The sequence below is a fragment of the Eubalaena glacialis genome, chromosome 8 (assembly GCF_028564815.1).
Source record: "Eubalaena glacialis isolate mEubGla1 chromosome 8, mEubGla1.1.hap2.+ XY, whole genome shotgun sequence".
NCBI classification, from domain to species: domain Eukaryota; kingdom Metazoa; phylum Chordata; class Mammalia; order Artiodactyla; family Balaenidae; genus Eubalaena; species Eubalaena glacialis.
Window position 1 is genome coordinate 117,939,706 of NC_083723.1, and position 10,525 is coordinate 117,950,230.

A 10,525-nucleotide genomic window follows, 5' to 3' on the forward strand; every position below is an offset into this window, starting at 1 on the left:
AGAGTTGAAGAAATAACTTAAAGCTCCCTAGCTCAGTTACGGGGCTGCCTGGGTAGAGAATCGCATATATTGGTCACTCAAACCTCTGTTTCCTGAGCTGCTATTATTTTATTGACATTATTGGAAGGAGAAATTTTATTAAGGCTATCTTACAATAGATAGGTAGACAGAAGGATAGGTAGGTAGGCAGGTAGGTAGATAAAAATAGATAGGTAGACAGATTTGACTGAGAGCTTCCATGTCCTGAAATTTAGTATAAGAAAATAATAAAATATACACAAAAATATATGTATAAAATATAATCACTGTGGCATTATATTGCACACAACCTAGTTAGAAGGCAATATGTTACATAAAATATTCATATGCAACAAAATAGTGTGTATATGTTTAAAGAATGTTGAAAAGAAATATTTGACATGGAAGAGGTACATGCTATTATGCTAAATGAAAGAAAAAGATAAACAATACAGTTCATATAATTTTAATTATATATTAAAATATATGTACAGTGAATAATAGAAAAGTATATATACAAAATATTAACAATGATCACCTTTGGCTGTATGTTTCACATGAGTATTATCTCTTACCATTTAATCAAATTTCATGTTTTTCTAAGATACTTAAGAAAACTTGATGTCAAAATCTCATATGAGGTAGATGCCACTTTATTCATACACTGAACCAGACTATTGAAACTTTAATCTGTAAGCCTACAATTTCCGAGAGCCTATAATTTTCTAAATACAAAGAAAAACAAAAAAATGTAAACAAGATAATAAGATTTTAGGATTCTAAGTCTACTTTTGCCAAAAAAGTACTGTGTGATACAGAAATCATTTTCTTTATTAGTAATGTTAATTTAGTAAAATCGATTTAGTTCTCCAAAAGAATTCAGTAAAGATGTATTAGGATTAAATAAGTAAAGGTAAGAATCCATTATCCCTTAACAATTTATAAACTGTCCCAAATTATATGTTTCCCTAGTAAATGTGGATATCAGAAATTTGCCAACAATCATGATAAAAAATTATTTAACACCCAATAATAACAGATAGTGCTTTGCAAATTTGTATCTTCAATAAAAGGAGACATTTTTAGTGAAATAACTGATTCCAAGCCGAAGTGAGAAATCTGCCAAATGAGTATAAGATAATTTGTTAAGACAGGAGGAAGAAAGTATACACTTAAAAATTATGGATTAATAACTTTATAAGGAAAATAACTTGGAAACACCACCTTAACCAATGATCCACATGAACATCACCAATACTGGATGAATTAACATCTATGTATTAATGGAAGACATTAACAAGGACACATTTATTTTTTCCTGACAAAAATTTTAATCTGAACTAAAACATGGATGATCAATGGCAAATCTCAGTTAAGAGACATTATACAAAACAAGAGCTCATACTCCTTAAAAATATCAGTGTCAAGAAAATAAAGGCTAACTATTTAAGATTAGAGGAGGTGAGTAGTATATGTGATATTGGATTTGAATCTTAGACTACACGAGCAGAAAATGCTGTATTCAGAATAGTGAATCATGTTAATGTTACATCTGCTGATTTTGGTAATTATACTGAGAATAGATTAGTGAATATTCATGTTATTGAAAAACATCAAAAGAGTTTAGGAATAAATCATCAGTATGTGAATAAGGTTTCACTTTAGTATTATGTGGTTTATAGAAAATTGATACTACGTGCATACAGAGAAAATAAATGATAAGGAAAACATGAAAAAAAACAGTATGGTAAAATCTATATACTAGTATTGTTTATAATTCCTGATAGTTATCTAAAATTTGAATTACTTCATAATAAAAAGTAAGAAAACAAAAGGTAAAGAAACTTTGGAGAAAAAAACTAAGTGAAGTAGGGACAAGCACACAAGCTTCCTCTGAATTCACTTCAGATAAGTAACTCTGGTTTTCATTGCTATCCAGATCTGACCTTTCCATCACACTTCAGTCCTTTACAGACTGTCATTAGGAATGGAAGGCAACCAATCATGGGTTACAGAATTCATCCTGGTGGGATTCCACCTCAGTGAAGAGATGGAATTTCTCCTCTTTGGTGTCTTCTCCCTGTTATATACCATCAACCTGCTGGCAAATGGCATGATCTTGGGACTCATTTGCCTAGACCCCAGACTGCACTCCCCCATGTACTACTTCCTTTCTCATCTGGCCATTATTGACATATCCTTTCCTTCCAGCAATTTGCCCAATTTTCTGGAAAACCTAGTGAAACATAAAAAAACTATCTCCTTTATCTCATGCACTATGCAGATGCTCTTCAATTTGACTTTTGGTTCTATAGAGTGCCTGATTTTGTTGGTGATGTCCTATGACAGGTATGTGGCGATCTGCCGTCCCCTTCAGTACACTGTCATCATGAACGGGAGATCGTGCATGGTCCTGGCCATCACTTCCTGGGCATGTGGATTTTCACTGGCCCTAGTACAAGTAATTCTCCTGTTAAGATTACCCTTTTGTGTGCCCCAGGAGGTGAACCACTTCCTCTGTGATATTCGCTCTGTCCTCAAATTAGCCTGCGTGATACTGGGATCAATGAAATGTTCCTCTTTGCTGATGGTGTGTTTATCTTAGTTGCACCCTTTTCCCTGATGCTGGCCTCCTTTGTGCACATACTCTGGGCCATCCTGAAGATACAGTCAAAGGAGGGCCACAAGAAAGCCTTTTCCACCTGCTCCTCCCACCTCTCTGTGGTTGGGTTCTACTTTGGCATCGCCATGATCGTTTACATGGTCCCTGACAATAGTCAACGAGAGGAGCAGCTGAAAATCCTTTTCCTGTTTTACACTCTCTTCAACCCATTGCTGAACCCCCTCGTCTACAGTCTAAGGAATGCTCAAGTGAAGGCTGCCTTCTACAGAGTATTGCAGAAAAAGAGGACAATGTGAAGGAGGGTACAACTTGGTTCAGTGGACTTTTTCCCTTTAAGAGATAAGATTGCTGGTGCAAAAAACTCAAGAAAATTCCCCAGGAAGATGCATGATTTAATGATGAGCGTTACTCAAGAGTAACATCCGCAAGATGGAAGAATAGGAATCCCTAAGCCCTCATTCCTCCATGGAGACAAGAATATAGAGCAAATTTCCTTTGTGAAAACACCAGAAGTCAGATAATAGGTTGCAGCACTCCAGAGAAGCACAAAGCCAAGAAGAGATACAGTAAGTGTTCAGGAAAATTTATGGTATTTTACCCACCATATCTATTTCCCCTCCCTGGCACAGTGTGTCAGGATCAGGAGAAAATCCCCACTCCCAGCTCTCCCTCAAGGGGGGAAAGAAGAATGGACCATGCATACTACTTTGTAGCTTTTCAGGGAATGGACTGAGGTTTTGTTAGTTGTCTTGCCTGACTCAGAGCACTGATGGGAATGGCAGTTTGGACTCCTTGTTGGGACTCCTGAGAAACATAGCTAGCACTGGAATTTCTTAAAGATATACAGAGATATTTTGCATTTTCACAATTCTCATAGATCTGCCCTGGTATCTCATTTTTGTTTTAACAAGAAATTCCCTGATGACGTGTGATGTTGAGTTTGTTTGCAGTTGCTTCCTGGTCATCTGTACATCTTCTTTGGTGAGCTGTCTCTTTACATCTTTTACCCACTTTTATGTGATAAGCTTTATGTTTTAGTGCAATTTTAGAATCACAGCAAAATTGAGTGGAAGGTGCAGAAATACCCCATATACACCTTGCCTCCACACATGCATAATCTCCCCCATTATCAACATCTCTCCTCAGAGTGGCACATTGGTTATCATTCTTAAACCTATATTAACACATCATCATCACCCAAAGTCCATAGAGTACTTAGAATTCACTCATGGTGTTGTATATTCTATGTGTTTGCAGAAGTGTGTAATTATTCCATCCACCATTATATTATTATACACAGTATTTTCACTGCCCTAAAAATTCACCTCTTCCTTCCTCCCTCATTGCTAATCCCTGGCAACCACTGATCTCTTAATTGCCTCCGTAGTTATGGCTTTTCAGAATGTCGTATAGTTGGAATTATAAAGTATGTAATTTTTTCATGTTGGCTCCCTTCACTCAGTCATATGCCTTTAAGTTTCCTCTGTTCTTTTTTTCCTTTGCTTGATAGTTCACTTCTTTTTAGTGCAGAATATGATTCCATTGTCTGAATGCACCACAGTTTATTTATCCATTTACCAACTGACGGACATCTTGATTGCTTCCAACTTTAGGCAATTATGAATAAAGTTGCTTTAAACATCTCTGTGCAGGTTTTTGTGTAGACATAAGTGTTCAAATCCTTTGGGTAAATATCAAGTAGTGCAACTGGTAGATCGTATAGTAAGAGTATGTTTAGTTTTTTTTAAGGAACTGTGAAACTGACTTTCATAGTGACTATATCATTTTACATGAATGAAAATGAAGTCCCCTCAGCAATATATGAAAGTTCTTATTGATTCACATCATAATCAGTGTTTGGTGCTGTCAATGTTCTGGAGTTTAGTCATTCTACTAGGTGTACACTGATAATTCATTGTTGTCTTAGTTTATTTCCCTGATGACAGGGATATGGAGTGTCTTTTCATATGCTTATTTGCAGTCTATCTTACTTGTTTGTTGTTGTTTTTTTTTAAATTATTTATTTATTTATTTATTTATGGCTGTGTTGGGTCCTCTTTTCTGCGCAAGGGCCTTCTCTAGTTGCCGCAAGCGGGGGCCACTCTTCATCGCGGTGCGCGGGCCTCTCACTGTCGCGGCCTCTCTTGTTGCGGAGCACAGGCTCCAGACGCGCAGGCTCAGCAATTGTGGCTCACGGGCCTAGTTGCTCCGCGGCATGTGGGATCTTCCCAGACCAGGGTTCGAACCCGTGTCCCCTGCATTGGCAGGCAGATTCTCAACCACTGCACCACCAGGGAAGCCCTACTTGTTTATTTTTAATTTCATTTTATATTTGAGTATAGTTGATTTACAATGTTGCATTAGTTTCAGGTGTATAGCAAAGTGATTCAGTTATACATATTCTTTGAATAGGTGTTAGGGTTTTGGCCCATTTTTAAATTGAGTAGTTTGTTTTCTTACTATTGTGTTTTAAGAGTCCTTTGTATATTTTTGAAATCAAGTCATTTTTTCCTATGCATGCAAAGATTTTTCTCCAGTCTGTGGCTTGAATTTTCCAATTTTTACCAGTGTCTTTCAAAGAGCAGCAGTTTTTAAATTTAATGAAATGCAACTTACCAATTTCTTTTTTAATGATGAAGAGTTTTTGATTTTCAGTTCAGGGTTATCGTTTTGTATTTTTGGAGGGAGGAAGAGTGGATAGTTGTTCTAAATCTCTTGTGGTTCACCCTGAGGCAAGACTTAACAGTGAATATTGAAAGCAGTAATCATATGAGCAAGGCTTACAAATAACTCTCCTACTCTAAAGCAGTGCAGCTGGGTAGACTGAATGATGCTTTTACATCACTTATTATTAACATACATGAAATTAGTAGTTTTATGTATAAGTGGGAGCAGAGAAAGGGTGAATAAATGGTTAACAAAGGAAATTTCTGAGAGCCTGAATTTGCCTATGTTTACTGCAAAATAAATCCAAGTGGGGAATAATAGATAGGGCAAAATCTCAAGGACCTAGTATGAGCAAAAAAATAAAACCAAACAAAATTCAATGTTCATTGCCAGTAGATGCACTGCAAGAAACACTAAAAAAAAATTATTTTTTCTATCTGAAAGAAATGCTCCCTGGTGCTAATGGGTATAATTATTTTCTCTGTTTTTTGAGAATATTTTAGCTTTGGTTTTCAGAAGTGTGACTATAATGTTTTAGCCCAAGTGATGTTTTAGTTCCACTTATCCTGCCTGTGATTTGCTGAGCTTTCTGTATTCACTGGAACATAAACTTTATCATGCTGGGAAATACTCTGAAATAATTCCCTCAAAATTTACTTTTGTGCCATTATGTATTTTTAATTTTAATTTTTTCTTCCAGTTTTATTGAGATATCATTTACATACAGCACTGTATAAGTTTAAGGTGTAGAGAATAATGATTTGACGTATATAAAATGTGAATTTTTATCACAATAAGTTTAGTAAACATCCAACATCTCATATAGATACAAAATTAATAGAAAAATTATTTCCTTGTAATGAGCTCTTAGAATCTTTAATATAGAGTATACAGCAGTGTTAGTTACATTTATCATGTTGTACATCACATCCCTAGTACTTCTTTATCTTATAACCTGAAGTTTGTAACTTTTGACTGCCTTCATCCAGTTCCCCCAGTTCCCACCACCCCCCGAGATCTGATAACCATAAACCTGATCTCTTTTTCTATGAGTGTGATGTTTGTTTTTGAAGTATAAATGACCCATGACACTATGTTAGTTCCTGCTACACGACATAGTGATTTTATATTTCTATACATCTCCAAATGATCACCAGGATAAGTCTGGTGAAAATTTATCACTGTAAAAAGATATTATATAGGTACTAACTGTCTTCCCCACACTGTGCATTTCATACTCTGACTCATTTGTTTTGCATCTGGAAGTTTGTACGTCTTAATTTCCTTCACCTGTTTATTTCCTCCTCCCTCCCACTTCCCCATCTGGCAACCAACTGTTTGTTCTCTGTGTCTATATCTCTTTCTGTTTTGTTATGTTTGTTCATTTGTTTTACTTTTAGATTCTACATACAACTGATAACATACAATATCTTAACATACAATATCTGTCTTTCTCTGTCTGACTTATTTCACTTAACATAATACCTGTAGGTCCATCCATGATGCTGCAAATGGCAAGATTTCATTCTTTTTTATGGATGAGTAATATTCCATCATGTATATATACTACATCCTCTTTATCCACTAATCTCTTGATGGGAACTAGGGTTGCTGTGATATCTTGGCTATTATAAATAATGCTTCAATGAACATAGGGGTACATATGTCTTTTCTAATTAGTGTCTTTGTTTCCTTTGGATAAATACCCAGGAGTGGAATTGCTGGATTATCTGGTAGTTCTATTTTCAGATTTTTGAGAAGTCTCCCCATTGTTTTTCATAGTGGCTGCATCTATTTACATTTCCACCACAGTGAACACGGGTTCCCTTTTCTCCACATCCTCATCAACACTTGTTATTTCTTGTCTTTTTGATAATAGTCACGGTAACAGGTGTGAGATGATATCTCATTGTGGTTTTGATTTGCATTTCCCCAACGATTAGTGATGTCAAGCCCTTTTTCAGGTGCCTATTAACCATCTGTATGTCTTCGTTGTTAAAATGTCTATTGAAGTCTTCTCCCCATTTTTTGATTGGGGTTGTTTGTTTTATTTCTATTGAGTTGTATGAGCTGTTTATATATTTTGGATATTAATCCCTTACTGGTCATATCATTTACAAACATTTTCTTCCATTCCATAGTTTTTCTTTTTCTTTGGTCCATGGTTTCCTTTTCTGTGCAAAAGCTTTTAAGTTTAATAGGTCCTGTTTTATTTCCTTGGTATTAGGGGACAGATCTTAAAAAACATATTGCTATGATTTATGTCAAAGTGTATTCTGCCCATGTTCTCTTCTAGGAGTTTTGTGTTTTTAGGTCTCATATTTAATTATTTAAGCCATTTTGAATTTATTTTTTTACATGGTATGAGAGAGTAGTCAGGTTTGATGCCTTTGCATGTAGCTGTCCAGTTTTCCCAACACCATTTATTGAGGAGGCTGTCTTTTCCCCGTTGTATTTTCCTGTCTCCTTGTCATAGATTTTTTTTTTTTATAAATCAAAATCACTTAATAAAAAGTTTTTTTTTAACATCTTAACTGGAGTATAATTGCTTTACAATGGTGTGTTAGTTTCTGTTTTATAACAAAGTGAATCAGTTATACATATACATATATCTCCATATCTCTTCCCTCTTGCATTTCACTCCCTCCCACCCTCCCTATCCCACCCCTCTAGGTGGTCACAAAGCACCGAGCTGATCTCCCTGTGCTATGTGGCTGCTTCCCACTAGCTTGGTAGTGTATATATGTCCATGCCACTCTCTCACTTTGTCCCAGCTTACCCTTCCCCCTCCCCATATCCTCAAGTCCATTCTCTAGTAGGTCTGCATCTTTACTCCCGTCTTGCCCCTAGGTTCTTCATGATCATTTTATTTTTCTTAGATTCCATATATATGTGTTAGCATACGGTATTTGTTTTTCTCTTTCTGACTTACTTCACTCTGTATGACAGATTCTAGATCCATCCACCTCACTACAGATAACTCAATTTCGTTTCTCTTTATGACTGAGTAACATCGCATTGTATATATGTGCCACATCTTCTTTATCCCTTCATCTGTTGATGGACACTTAGGTTGCTTCCATATCCTGGCTATTGTAAATAGAGCTGCAATGAATATTGTGGTACATGACTCTTTTTGAATTATGGTTTTTCTCAGGGTGTATGCCCAGTAGTGGGATTGCTGGGTCGTATGGTAGTTCTATTTTTAGTTTTTTAAGGAACCTCCATACTGTTCTCCATAGTGGCTGTATCAATTTACATTCCCACCAACAGTGCAAGAGGGTTCCCTTTTCTCCACACCCTCTCCAGCATTTATCGTTTGTAGATTTTTTGATGATGGCCATTCTGACCAGTGTGAGATGATATCTCATTGTAGTTTTGATTTGCATTTCTCTAATGATTAATGATGTTGAGCATTCTCTCACGTGTTTGTTGGCAATCTGTATATCTTCTTTGAAGAAATGTCTGTTTAGGTCTTCTGTCCATTTTTGGATTGGGTTGTTTGTTTTTTTGATATTGAGCTGCATGAGCTGCTTGTAAATTTTGGAGATTAGTCCTTTGTCAGTTGCTTCATTTGCAAATATTTTCTCCCATTCTGAGGGTTGTCTTTTCATCTTGTTTATGGTTTCCTTTGCTGTGCAAAAGCTTTTAAGTTTCATTAGGTCCCATTGGCTTTTTTAAATTTTTATTTCCATTTCTCTAGGAGGTGGGTCAAAAAGGATCTTGCTGTGATTTATGTCATGGAGTGTTCTGCCTATGTTTTCCTCTAAGAGTTTGATGGTGTCTGGCCTTACATTTAGGTCTTTAATCCATTTTGAGTTTATTTTTGTGTATGGTGTTACAGAGTGTTCTAATTTCATTCTTTTCCATGTAGCTGTCCAGTTTTCCCATCACCACTTATTGAAGAGGCTGTCTTTTCTCCACTATATATTCTTGCCTCCTTTATCAAAGATAAGGTGACCAAATGTGTGTGGGTTTATCTCTGGGCTTTCTATCCTGTTCCATTGATCTATATTTCTATTTTTGTGCCAGTACCATACTGTCTTGATTACTGTAGCTTTGTAGTATAGTCTGAAGTCAGGGCGCCTGATTCCTCCAGCTCCGTTTTTCTTTCTCAAGCTTGCTTTGGCTCTTCAGGGTCTTTTTGTTTCCATACAAATTAGGAGGTTTTTTTGTTCTAGTTCTGTGAAAAATGCCAGTGGTAGTTTGATAGGGATTGCATTGAATCTGTAGATTGCTTTGGGTAGTAGAGTCATTTTCACAATGTTGATTCTTCCAATCCAAGAACATGGTATATCTCTCCATCTATTTGTATCATCTTTAATTTCTTTCATCAGTGTCTTATAATTTTCTGCATACAGGTCTTTCGTCTCCTTAGGTAGGTTTATTCCTAGATATTTTATTCTTTTTGTTGCAGTGGTAAACGGGAGTGTTTTCTTAATTTTACTTTCAGATTTTTCATCATTAGTGTATAGGAATGCAAGAGATTTCTGTGCATTAATTTTGTATCCTGCTACTTTACCAAATTCATTGATTAGCTCTACTAGTTTTCTGGTAGCATCTTTAGGATTCTCTATGTATAGTATCATGTCATCTGCAAACAGTGACAGCTTTACTTCTTCTTTTCCAATTTGGATTCCTTTTATTTCTTTTTCTTCTCTGATTGCTGTGGGTAAAACTTCCAAAACTATGTTGAATAATAGTCTTGAGAGTGGGCAACCTTGTCTTGTTCCTGATTTAGTGGAAATGGTTTCAGTTTTTCACCATTGAGAATGATGTTGGCTGTGGGTTTGTCATATATGGCCTTTATTATGTTGAGGTAAGTTCCCTCTATGCCTACTTTCTGCAGGGTTTTTATCATAAATGGGTGTTGAATTTTGTCGAAAGCTTTCTCTGCATCTATTGAGATGATCATCTGGTTTTTCTCCTTCAATTTGTTAATATGGTATATCACATTGATTGATTTGCGTATGTTGAAGAATCCTTGCATTCCTGGAATAAACCCCACTTGATCATGGTGTATGATCCTTTTAATGTGCTGTTGGATTCTGTTTGCCAGTATTTTGTTGAGGATTTTTGCATCTATGTTCATTAGTGATATTGGCTTGTAGTTTTCTTTCTTTGTGACATCTTTGGTTTTGATATCAGGGTGATAGTGGCCTCGTAGAATGAATTTGGGAGTGTTCCTCCCTCTGCAATATTTTGGAAGAGTTTGAG

General features: G+C 36.0%; 1 pseudogene; it reads left to right on the forward strand.

Moving 5' to 3' along the window:
• Positions 1-2,005: 2,005 nt before the first annotated feature.
• On the forward strand, positions 2,006-2,937 carry LOC133096525 (olfactory receptor 2A2-like; annotated as a pseudogene).
• Positions 2,938-10,525: the final 7,588 nt, after the last annotated feature.